At 48.0% G+C, this 11,753-nt stretch overlaps 1 long non-coding RNA gene across 1 annotated transcript; it reads left to right on the top strand.

Annotated features, from left to right (window-relative positions):
* The first annotated feature begins 1,026 nt into the window (after positions 1–1,026).
* On the top strand, positions 1,027–9,427 carry LOC138554400 (uncharacterized). Its single transcript, XR_011297403.1, has 4 exons — positions 1,027–1,193; positions 1,398–1,458; positions 9,004–9,114; positions 9,217–9,427. It is a non-coding gene; the product is annotated as an uncharacterized lncRNA (long non-coding RNA).
* The last annotated feature ends 2,326 nt before the right edge of the window (positions 9,428–11,753 follow it).

Raw genomic sequence — 11,753 nt, 5'->3', positions numbered from 1 at the left:
TGCTTAAAATGGTCCAGTTAGTGGGCAATGTCGTGTGGTGCGCACCTGTAGGCTCCGAGTGCTTTATGTGGTGCCAGTAGCCCTCACTGGTGCCGTTTAGTGATATGAGAGCCACTCACCCAGGTTAATAAAGGGTGTGCAAAGTAGTAGAGTGGCTCAAATAGTAGTTGTGGCTAGATGGGGATTTTGGGGTTTTTTGTTTTGTCGATATGAAAAAGGAGGAGTGTTGCATGGCACCCCTGTGAGGGGCCATGGTACATTCCATGGCCTTGTGTGGTCACATGGTTACCCATGTGACCAACCTAATAAAAGGTCCGAGCCGCTTCCGGCTCGGCAGTCACGAGTGAACCTGACTCCGCGTGGTGTGTTGTGTTGGTGCCTGGGGGGGTGCCTCGCCACGTGTGCTGGGCCCAAGGTCGGGGCCCAGCTGGAGGACGGTGCCCCTGCCGGGCAACGCCGTCCGGACGGTGCCCCTGCCGGGCAACGCCGTCCCTGTGGGTCCCCCAACCATGTGAGGCGGGTTGGGGTGCGACCCCGGCCTGGGTGCCCCCAGAGCCGGGGCCGCGGTGGCCAGGTGGACCTGGCCACGTGTGTGGAGCTCCGGTGTCCCGGAGCGGGTGGGACGAACCCCCACCCTTCATCAAGCGGCGTGATCGCCGCACGGCAGCGTGTGTCGTCGGGTGCTGCCCGACACGAATATGGGGCTGCCCGGTGGACCGGGACAGCCCCCAACACCCATGAGCATGCCTGCCCCACCGTGTTCTCATCCTGTCCTGCGCATTACGCAAAAACACTGAGCATGTGCACGACGTTCCAAAATGTACATAGCTCATCATTCTGATTCTACGCATGCTCAGGTGATCGGTGTCTCAGTGCCCCGACTGTTCATCATCGTACCCAGTAGGGTAATCACTGAGCATGCGCTGTGTGTGTGTGTGCTTGTTGTACTCGTGCCTGACCCGGCATCCTTTTACTGCGCATGCTCTGTATATTAGTGTCTCAGCAGTGCGCATGTCCGATCTTAAGTCTGCCCGATCTGCAGTCACTCACAGGGATCCTGAGCGCTCCTTATTGTCTCCCTGGGACCTCAAATACTGCCATTTAAAATGTGAAATACATCACAATATTCTAAGGAATCATTGGGGGATAATTTGCTGTGGGTGAGAGACCGGCGACTATTCACCCCTCCTTTGGTGAGAAAGTGATCATCTTTTTAGGCCAAGTGTAAAGTTCTTCATAGACCTCCAGTTAATCCTGTCTTCTGTGTATGTGATGGAGGGTGCATTCCTGGGCGGGGAGAGGGGAACGGCAGCTCCATTTTGGACGTTTCGATTATATATCGGTATAGGATGTCTTGCATGTGTAGTATTTAATAACATATTGTCTTCCATTTCTAGATCTAAACACAATATTGCATCATCCTTCTCTGCAAAGCGTAAGAAGCACAGGCACCAAAAGGTAAATAACTGCTGTAGTTTTTGTCTGCACAGGTTGTTCTATGCTTCTGAGCTAGCCGGTCTCCCGCCCTGTGTTCCTGTACCCTTCATGTCTCCTTCTCTCCTGTCTTGTCTCCATTCCTGCCTCTTCCTGAAACTGGTGTCCAGATCCAGGTTTAGCATCCAGGTCTGTGGCTCAGTGGACTAGTGTATTCTCTGGTAGGATCCATGGTTGTGTCATCTCATAGTCACTCGTTTGAAACCTGCAGGTACACCCAGCCCTTCATCCATCCAAGATTGACAGAATGAGCCTCTGAGTTTTGGAAGAATGAAAATCTGTTACCTTATGTCTAGGACACCAAAATACATCAGTGTGTGTGGGGGGGGGGAGTGGGATGCACTCTACAACTACACATATTATGTTATGTTAATCCTTTCCTCTGTGCCATCCTATTAAACACAATTGGTAATTCGCTATTGGACCTCTATGGTGGATCACAGTACACTGCTATAGGGGGTGGAGGACTGGAGTTCTACAAGTGGATTAAATACGCACATTGGTAGCTACAAGCAGTATTGGTTGTTCTCCTTCCAGATCACCTGGGGAGCAAGGGATTGAGGAGGGGCTGAATGAAACAGAGCACCAGATCTGCACTTTGATGGGTGACTACAGCATCTTGTCCATCTTGGTGCTGTTATGTGTGTAGACATGAACGCGTGGGTGGCCTGGAGGGGTATTGAGAGCATGAGGTGGAAAGGATGGTATGGGATGCTGACGTTTAAAACAATTATTTAGGTTTATTATTGGTTAAAAACTATTCACCCAGTTGCACCAACGACAATAGATAAAATAGTGGGGGGAAAAAGAGGAAGCATTTCATTACATTACTATGAATAAACATGATTCCTAAAAGCACTGAGTTAAAAAAGAAGCGCTAATTTCTCATAAAACATTATATAAATAGCTTACATTGCTTTGAAATAATAAAAGAAAAAGGTACAAATACGTTTAATCTTCTTTTCATTCAATTATTATTAAAACTACTCCAGTAAATTGTAATCAAATCTTTAAAAACATACTTTCCCCTAACTATCGGCTGGAAGTATGACAGACCCACACTCCCCTTGCCTTCCCACCCGCTAGAGGGGCACAACATGAGGTGATTTAAAAGGAAGCCCCTTTCTCATGCTTGTGAAGGAAGGTGAGTCAAGGACAGTGACGTGCCCGCTTGCACCCGTTCGTGAACGGTTAGCAATTCAGTTGATCAGAGTATTACAGGCTCCGGAAATCATCTGTATCCCTTGTTTATTAACTGCTTGTCTCCAGTTATGGGAAATAAAGATCAATTGGCATTGTTAGGTGGTAGGGCCCCCTATTGGCTAGCACCCCATGCACATTCCTGACAAAGACCCACTTTGAAGCACTCTCTCATACATTGCCCTGAGAGGGAATCTCCAAGATGTGGCTCCATCAACTCAGCCTAGGTGCTCATCATGTCCTCACAGCTCACACCCTGCAGATACTGTTGCTAACAGCAGCATGATTCGGTCATAACACCTCTCGAACTCTGCAAGATGTGCTATGTGAGGGATCTGCCCACCCTCGCTTCCTCCTCTTCCTCCTCCTCTACCACTCCTGGCCTGTCTGAGGCAGTCTCTACTCCTCCTGTCTCCTGTTCACCCCTGATGATGTTTCTAGACATGTCCGATCTAGGAAAGTTTAATCAAAGCAGGTTCTCCCCTGCTCATCTAGAACTATCAAGGACCACATCGACACTCTTGCTCCAGCCTTGTCCGATTTCTGCAATCACTTCATTGCCACTGGTACTTTCCCCTGCCCCCTTAAGCTTTCTCTTGTGCACCCCATTCTAAAGAAGTCCTCGGCCGATCCTTCCTCTCCGGTTAACCATCGCCCGATCTCCATCACTCTGGACAAACTCTTGGAAAAGCTGGCTATCTCCCAGCTTAACCTACATGCTGAATCTGTTGGTTGCCTCTATGACCACCAGTCTGGCTTCAGAGCTGCCAGAAGCACAGAAACTGTTCTCCTGAACACCTGTGAAGACTCGCTCTCCAATCTTGACTCTAATCTCCCTTCTGTCCTCATTCTCCTTGATCTGTCCTTTGCTTTTGACACAGTCAACCATGCCATCCTGCTCAATCGTCTCTGGGACAACCTTGATATTACTGATCAGGCCCTGGCCTGGTTGACCTCCTATCAAACCAACCGACCCTCTCGGGTCCAACTGGGGTTCTCTCTCTCTCTCTCTTTCTTTTTCTCTCTCTTTCTTTTTCTCTCTCTTTCTCTCTCTCTCTCTCTCTCTCTCTTTTTGGCACCTCTTGCCCACCGCATCGCTACTTTCTGCTCCAATTTTTAATGTTATGTGGATGACACTCCTCTCTCTTTCAGGCTCCCCTCAGCCACCTCTGTTTCTTCTCTCATATCAGACTGTCTGGCCGCAATTCAGGAATGGTGTGCCGCCAGTGATCTCTGCCTTAATGCCAGTAAGACTGAGATCCTCTTCAATGGGACACTTGCTCCCTCCTTTCCCCTCTCTCTGGCCGCCCACTCTGGGCCTTCTACCTGCTTCTTCCTGTGAGGTTACGAACCTTGGTGTCATCTTCGACTCCACTCTCTGCTCTCTCCTCACATCTCTGACGTCTCTAAGAAGTCAAACTATCAGCTACACCTCCTCAGATGTATTCTTCCTTTTCTCACTTTCCCCCAGATGTTCACTGTCTCCAGAGCTCTGGTCCTCTCTTTCTAAATCTTCCTGCCTCTACTCTTCGACCTTTACAAAGTATCCAGAACAGGGCTCCGAGACTTGTCCTTGGCCTCAAGCCCAGGGATTGTATCTCTCCAGCTTTAAAATCTCTTTGCTTGCTCCCTGTGGCTGCAAGGATCAACTACAATACCCTCTGCATTGTCCAAAAGGCTTTCTGGGGCCTGGGACTGCTCTACTTCCAAATATTTCTTCCAAAACAACTTCCTTCTCGAGCTCTCCGCTCATCCACCTCCAACTCTCTGAGGGGCAGACACTTCTCTAAGCAGAGAGTTGGGGGCAGATCTATCTCCTCGGCTGCGGCCTCCTTCTGGAACAGCCTCCCTGCCTCTCTCAAACTTGAGCGGAACCACATCCGGTTCCGGAACCAACTTCAGACCTTCTTTTTCGCTTCCGCTTTCTCTTCCTCTCCCCTGCTGGTGCACCTGACTGTTCCATGCACTGGTCACCTGGTCACCCCTGAACTCGGGCCCAGGCTCCTCCATGTCCAGTTGCCCTCGCACTGCTTCAGGGCTCCCCAGCACTTAAGGGTCTGTATCTGCAACTCTACAGTCCCTTCTGTCTACACTTATGAGCCACCCGCTCACTGCACTTGTAAGTTAACTGCACTTCCCCCTTCCCAGGCACTTCTCCCCCTCCCCGCACTTGCGCGATCTGAATGACACAAGGCCTAGTAAGATTGGTATTTTGTCCTCCCTTGTTCCCCCTCCTTGTCTTATTGCGCCTATTTATTTATTTATTTTTTGTATTTGTAAAGCGCCTGCAACATCGAGGTGCTGTTTCAAGAAGATGGGCCTCATTACACATAAGGTGGTAAGGGTTAACGGTCACTGGTAATGCTACCGGTGACCGTTAACCCTTTCCGCCTTACTACGAGGTCCCTTTGCGGGACCCGACCTTAACGGCTGGTTTAGACCAGCCATTAAAGTAGGGACCAGCTGTGGGGACCTTGGGGCTAATTACGGTACTGCAATTTGCGGTACGGTAATTAGCGCCTTCCCCATTCCCATTATGCCCTATGGGGCAAAAATGGGAATGGGGAAGGGCCATGGCGGCATGGGGAATTACCGCCCTGCCAACCTCGGAATGGGGTGGTAATTCCCCATTCCGCCATGGCGGAATCAGTAAATTACCGGCATGAACCATGGTGCTAATAGCACCATGGTTTAGCACCTACCGTGTAATGAGGCCCGATGTCTTAGTTACGTGAACAAGAGGCATTGCAAAGGTTACAGGGAGCAAGTGCATTGGAGAATACAGTCATATTCATATGATACATACAAGGGATGTCTTAGTTGTGTGAAGAGCCTCTGGGCCTCATTACACGGAAGGCGGTGAACCATGGCGCTATTAGCGCCATGGTTCATGCCGGTAAAATACCGGCACCGCCTTGGTGGAAAGGGGAATTACTGCCCCATTCCAAGGTTGGCGGGGCGGTAATTCCCCCTTCCACCATTGCCCTTCCCCATTCCCATTTTTGCCCCATAGGGCTCTATGGGAATGGAGAAGGCGCTAATTACGGTACAGTAATTAGCTCCACTGGTCCCTTTGCCGGTTGGTTTTTAACGCCTGCAAAAAGCAGGCGTTAAATTCCCCAACCCGCAAAGGGATCTCATAGTAAGGCGGTAAGGATTTCCTGGTACCGGTAAACCCTTACCGCCTACCGTGTAATGAGCCCCTCTGTTTTAAGGAGTACCGTTCTACATATATTATACATATAAGACCGCAGGTGTTTAGGAGCCTACACAAACAAGAGTGTTTTGATTGCTTTCCTGAACGCTGTGTGAAACTCGATGCTCCTGAGTGAGGGGGGTAGAAGTTTTCAGTTGGTGGCCGCGTTGACTGGGAAACTTGCACCCCCTGCCCGTGCCCTGATGCTTTTGGGGATGGCCAAATGGTTAGTGTAGGCTGTTCTTGTGGGTTTGTCGGTGTGTGGAGGGTTGAATCTCTGAGCGAAGTAGAGGGGTGCTGCGTCATGGAGACATTTGTGAGTGAGTGCCAGAGTCTTAAAAATAATACGCTCCTTGACGGGGAGCCAGTGAACAGATTTTCTAGTGGCCGAGATGTGGTCTCTTCTTGAGATGCCAGTGGCGGCTCTGAGGGCATTGTTTTGTACCGTTTGGAGTTTCCTGATGTTTCGCGCAGAGGTACCTAGCAGCAGTGCGTTAAAATAGTCCAGTTGGGACCCAATTATTGCTCTGGAGATGGTGAGGCAGTTTTGTTGCTTCAGGAATGGTCTGGCTGCTGTGATTAGTTTTGAGAGATAGGCCGATGCTGAAGATATGGTGTTAACCTGCCTGACCATAGTGAGGTTCGAGTCTAAGTAGACTTCCAGAGTTTTTACTGCCTGAGATACAAGGATTTGAGGGTGTTGTTGATGCAGAAGGAGTTGTATTTTGCATCCAGTTTCTTGAGTGTTTCCGGTGAGCCAATGAAATGAGTAAGAGTTCTGTTTTTTCACTGTTGAGGCACAGCCAATTTTCGGCCATCCAGGTTTGGATAGTGACGCAGATGGAGTCAAGGGATTTCTGGTCAGCCTCATAGTCTCCTGTCAGGGGTATGAGGACCTGAGTATCATCAGCATAATTAGTATATGTGATGCCTAGGGAGTCCAGATAATTAAATAGCGATCTCATGAAGGTTGCAAAGAGTGGGCGAGATACAAGATAGTTCGGACCTTGCACTGGCTTGGTCTGAGAAGACCTTCATTGCTCTTTCCTTGAGGAAGGATGAAATCCAGGCAGTGGTATCTGGCGAAAATGTGGCGGCTGTGGAGAGGTGGTGGCAAAGAGTATTATGGTGGTCAAGGTCAAAAGCCGCAGATAAGACGAGGAGTAGCAGGAGGGCGGGTTTGCCTATATATTTTTTTTTTAAGTCCAATAATGCTGTTTCCTTTCTGTGTTTTGGACGGAAGCCTAGTAGGTGATGAGTCTCCAAGTATGTCTGTAGTTTCCCGGGAGTTTAGGGTCCAGTGTAGGTTTTTTCGGCAGTGGATGCACCCAGGCTTCTTTGAGGCATGATGGGACACAGTTGGTTTTGAAGGAGGCGTTAATAAACGCTGTGATAAAAGGTGCCATGGTGGGTGCACTGTCTTTAATGAGCTGTGCTGGCCAGGATTCACCCTTACAGTTTGATGTCTTCATAGAGTAGAGGATTGCTAGTACGTCCTGTTCCTTCATCTCTTCGAATGAGAAGGCTGGGATTTCGCAAGCGGGATCCAGGTGTAGGTTGCATAGTTATGTTTTAGTGCATTTTGGTGACTGATGATTTTGTCTTGTAGGGTGTTCAGTTTGTCGAGCATGGCATTCTGAATCTTGTTACACCTGTCCTCGTCTTTGGTTAGGGAAGGCGGGATGGGGGCGGGAAAAACACGTCCGTAGTACATCTGCACTTCTTCAAAAAATCAATTTGAGATTGTCTATGGCCCTGTGAAATGACTAAAGAACCCAAGCACACTGTACTGTAAGCTACTCTGTGCACTTGTAACATATTGCAGAAAAAGTATTAAAAGATTAAAGGAAACAAAGTCTCCCAGTACTGATTGTCTTTAAGGGCATGTCAGTTTCCCCATAACTAAGTGAGCAAAAAGCCCATTGGAGTGCAGCATTAGGCTGTACTTCACTGGCAAAGTCAGACTATGGTGTTTAAACAGCAGCAAAAAGTTGGGGGGTTCACAACTGGAGAGAAAATTACACATGACATGGAAATCTTTCCTAACAATGGGCGGATGCAGGAATTGTAAAAGAAATGTGTTGCCAGACATTTACACACAGACAAAACCCTGAGTCACAAAAGGTATGCCGCAAGGATCCAGGAAGGGATTTGCCACGCTCCAACTGGTGTAGCAGAATTATTGACCTTCTGAAGGGCAAGTCCTCTCTGAGGCCCTACTACTAACAGGGCTGAGAAAATGCCAATTAATCACTAACTTTGATGGGTAGAGATTCGTTTCAGTTTGCCAGGTATGTGTCAGGGCCTTTCACCATTTTCAATTGAAATTATCCATGAGCCTCGAGAGGGTGTGGGGGCAAGCAGCTGCTCCATGTTGAAAGTTGTATTGCACTGCAACATGATCCTTTTAATTTGATTTGTGAAATTAAATGTGTGCCTTTCAATGCATACGCTATAGGCTGCCTTTGCTGGCACTATCAAGCCATCACCTCGCTCAGGCCTGAAGAAGTATCCAGCAACCTTCTTATGACCTTGTTGCATCCCTTCTGTCAAAGAGTGATTAATAGCATTTTGGTGGGCATTTCGTTTGTCAGCTCCCCACTGGCTGCCTATCCATGATAAAGTCCAGATCTAGCGATACACACACCTAATATTGAGTTTTTACAAAAGATGCTGAATGTGTGTTGTTAATTCTGACAGAGTATGTTGTGGATGCGGGGGAGAACAGGCAGCTCTGGCACTAAAAGCTGCTACTATGCAACAAGAAACAACTAGTGTCCCAATTAATGCACATTCCAGTCCTGTGTACATCAAAACTGTCTGGGAGAACTCAGTCAAGGTTCAAGCATGTTTCTATACAATTAGACAATCTATTCATTTATGGTTTGTTCTGACAAAAGTAGTGGTAGACCTTTGTTTACATAACGTCACTGATGTGATGTTCTCCTGCCCACATTGATGGGAAAACACGCCGGTTCTTAAAGCAGCCATTTTGACCACAGTGTGCAAAGGTAAAACCTGGTATTGTTTATTTGGAACTTATTACATACATGGAATAGCAATACCTATGGCTATACTCATGATACTGATCACTATATACCTCATATTTACAGAGTCAATTGAGCTGAATCCAGCCATTCACTAATTTGAGTTAAATTTACATCGACCACATCCAGATCCTCTAATTGACCTCTACATCCATGATTAGTTGAATCCTTCACCATGTGAGTATGTCTCACTGCTCTAGCATTGATATGTGTTTTTATATGCATGATTATATATTGTTAAGATTCTTTTCTGATTACAGTATGCATATATGTTTTCAGAATATCTATGGTGAATGCATATATGTTTTCAGAATATCTATGGTGAATCAGCACAGCAGTTATAAGATGCCCATGAGGGGCCCCACTGCCTTCTACCTACTTGTGAAGTGGCTACCTCTATTATAAGGTAGGCATTACTCTAGTCAGACAACTCTATCCTACCAGTTTAAGTATACATTTTGTACATTGTACCATCCACATATTTTACAAAAGGTGGAGCAACATCCTTCTCCTTATGTTGAAACTCATTCAGAGTACCTTTCCTTGGAAGAATTGACAAGTTTATTGAGTCGCAAGTAATGACCAAGGGGACGTTATATTGCACTTATCCCACATCACAGTCGAAATTAACATACTTAAACATAAAATATTGACTCTGCTAAAAGATCCTTGGACGTAAAGCATTTTTTTCCTCCTTGGCCTTTTGGTAGAAGCTTGAAGATACATTGTCACTTTATTTAAGAAGTATTGCTCCTGATGAAGGCACTGTGATCCCGAAACACATAGAGCGCATGATTTTTGTTCATCATTATTTACTACTTTTTGGATATCACAAATTAAATTCTGACTTTTGGATAATTGTCTAATTGTATATTTATTTTATTTCATTAACAAATCTTGCAGAAACTCGTAGGCATTGAGGTGCTGTTACAAACCAGTTACTTGCATAAGAGATAAACAGACAGGTGAGCAGCTTGAATCAGAACACAATGCAGCATGTCTTTAGTAGGCAAGGCAATTAGGCGAACAACCAGGTTTTGAGGTATTTCTGGAAATACTTAGTAAGAGGGTTCTGCGCTCAGAGTGGGAGGAAGTGAATTCCTTTGTTTGGCTGCAATCGATGGGACGTTTGGACCTCCGGCTTTTGCACGTCTGACTTTGGATTGCAGAGGCGGTCATGGTAGGCTTTGATGACTGAGTGTTGCTGATTTTCTGAGAGTGGCGGAGGAGCACAGTGTTGGACAGGCATCTGTGATTAAAGGGCATACTTTTCAAAATTGCCTGTTCTCGGCTTGGCAGCCTGTGAGCTGCTTTTCTAGCGGCAGAGATGCGTTCCCATTTGGAAATGTTGAGAGCTGTTCGGAGAGCGTTATTCTGAAAGATTTGGAGCTGTCGTACGTTTTGTAAGGAGGTCCCAGCAAATAGGACATTGCAGTAATCTAGCCGTGCCCAAATGAGTACCTGTGGCTGTCAGTGGATAGAAAGGGTCTGGAAGCATTTATCAGTTTGGATGTGTAGGCAGCAGAGGAGGCAGTTGCACTCACTTGGTGGGTCACAGAGAGGATGGCATCTAGGTGTGTGCTCGGAGTGGACTGCAGCAAGTTTAGGCACTCTGAGAACATGAGCCACACTGCAGCATGCATGGGGAGAACATGACCCACACTGCTGCATGCATGGGGAGGAAGTCAACAGCACCCTCAGCACGGGGCCCTAGCAGGCACGGAGCTAAGTGCTGCCACACATGCCTAGCACTGCCCCTGCTGGGGAACAAACAAGAACACGGTACCCCTCCCTGTATATACAGTACTGTAGCACTTCAAATCTGTGTGCACACGGGTCACTTACTCCCTGTGTACAGTCCGGGGACCATGCGTGAACACAGCACTCCTCCCTGTATATACAGTACACAGCAGCACTTTGCATCTGTATGCACGCGGGTCACTCACTCCCTGTGTACAGTCTGGGGACCATGCGTGAACACAGCACCCCTCCCTGTATATACAGTGCACAGCACCCCTCCCTGTATATAAAGTGCGCAGCAGCACTTCACACATGTGCGCACGCGGGTCACTCACTCCCTGTGTAAAGTCCTTGGACTTCGCGTGAAAACAGCACCCCTCCATGTATATGCAGTACACGGCAGCACTTCTCACCTGGGCGCACGCGGATCACTCAGTCCCTGTGTACAGTCCGGGGACCATGCGTGAACACAGCACCCCTCCCTGTATATGCAGAACACAGCAGCACTTCACACCTGGGCGCACGCGGGTCACTCAGTCCCTGTGTACAGTCCGGGGACCATGCGTGAACACAGCACCCCTCCCTGTATATGCAGAACACAGCAGCACTTCACACCTGGGCGCACGCGGGTCACTCAGTCCCTGTGTACAGTCTGGGGACCATGCGTGAACACAGAACTCCAGCACCACTTCACATCTGTATGCACACAGGTCACTCACTCCCTGTGACAAGGTGGCCTTCTGGAGAGTGAGAGGAAAGAGCAGAATTCACTCTTCCTACTGGACGACATTCACACGTGATCTTTGGAGAAAGTAATTAGCTCTGTGTCCCTTCATCCGGCCCCCTGCAGGACACGGCTTCTCTGCACACGCGCAGTGTGCATTTTGACTCCAGAGCCGGCTCCCGCTTTCACGGACATGCGCACTGTAACCCTAGAGATTTCTAGCCAGGATGTATCCCATCCTCTGCACATGCGCACTGTAATGGATTGATAGCCAGGCTCGCTAGAGATACTACTTTCTTGGACATGCGCAGTGTATTCAGCTACTATCTAGGCCGGATTCAGGCAGACAGCT

The sequence above is a fragment of the Ambystoma mexicanum genome, unplaced genomic scaffold, assembly GCF_040938575.1.
Source record: "Ambystoma mexicanum isolate Mex_15411 unplaced genomic scaffold, UKY_AmexF1_1 Mex_scaf16, whole genome shotgun sequence".
Taxonomy (NCBI): domain Eukaryota; kingdom Metazoa; phylum Chordata; class Amphibia; order Caudata; family Ambystomatidae; genus Ambystoma; species Ambystoma mexicanum.
The sequence above is the reverse complement of the archived record's forward strand: the minus strand, read 5'-3'. Positions and strand labels throughout refer to the sequence as shown.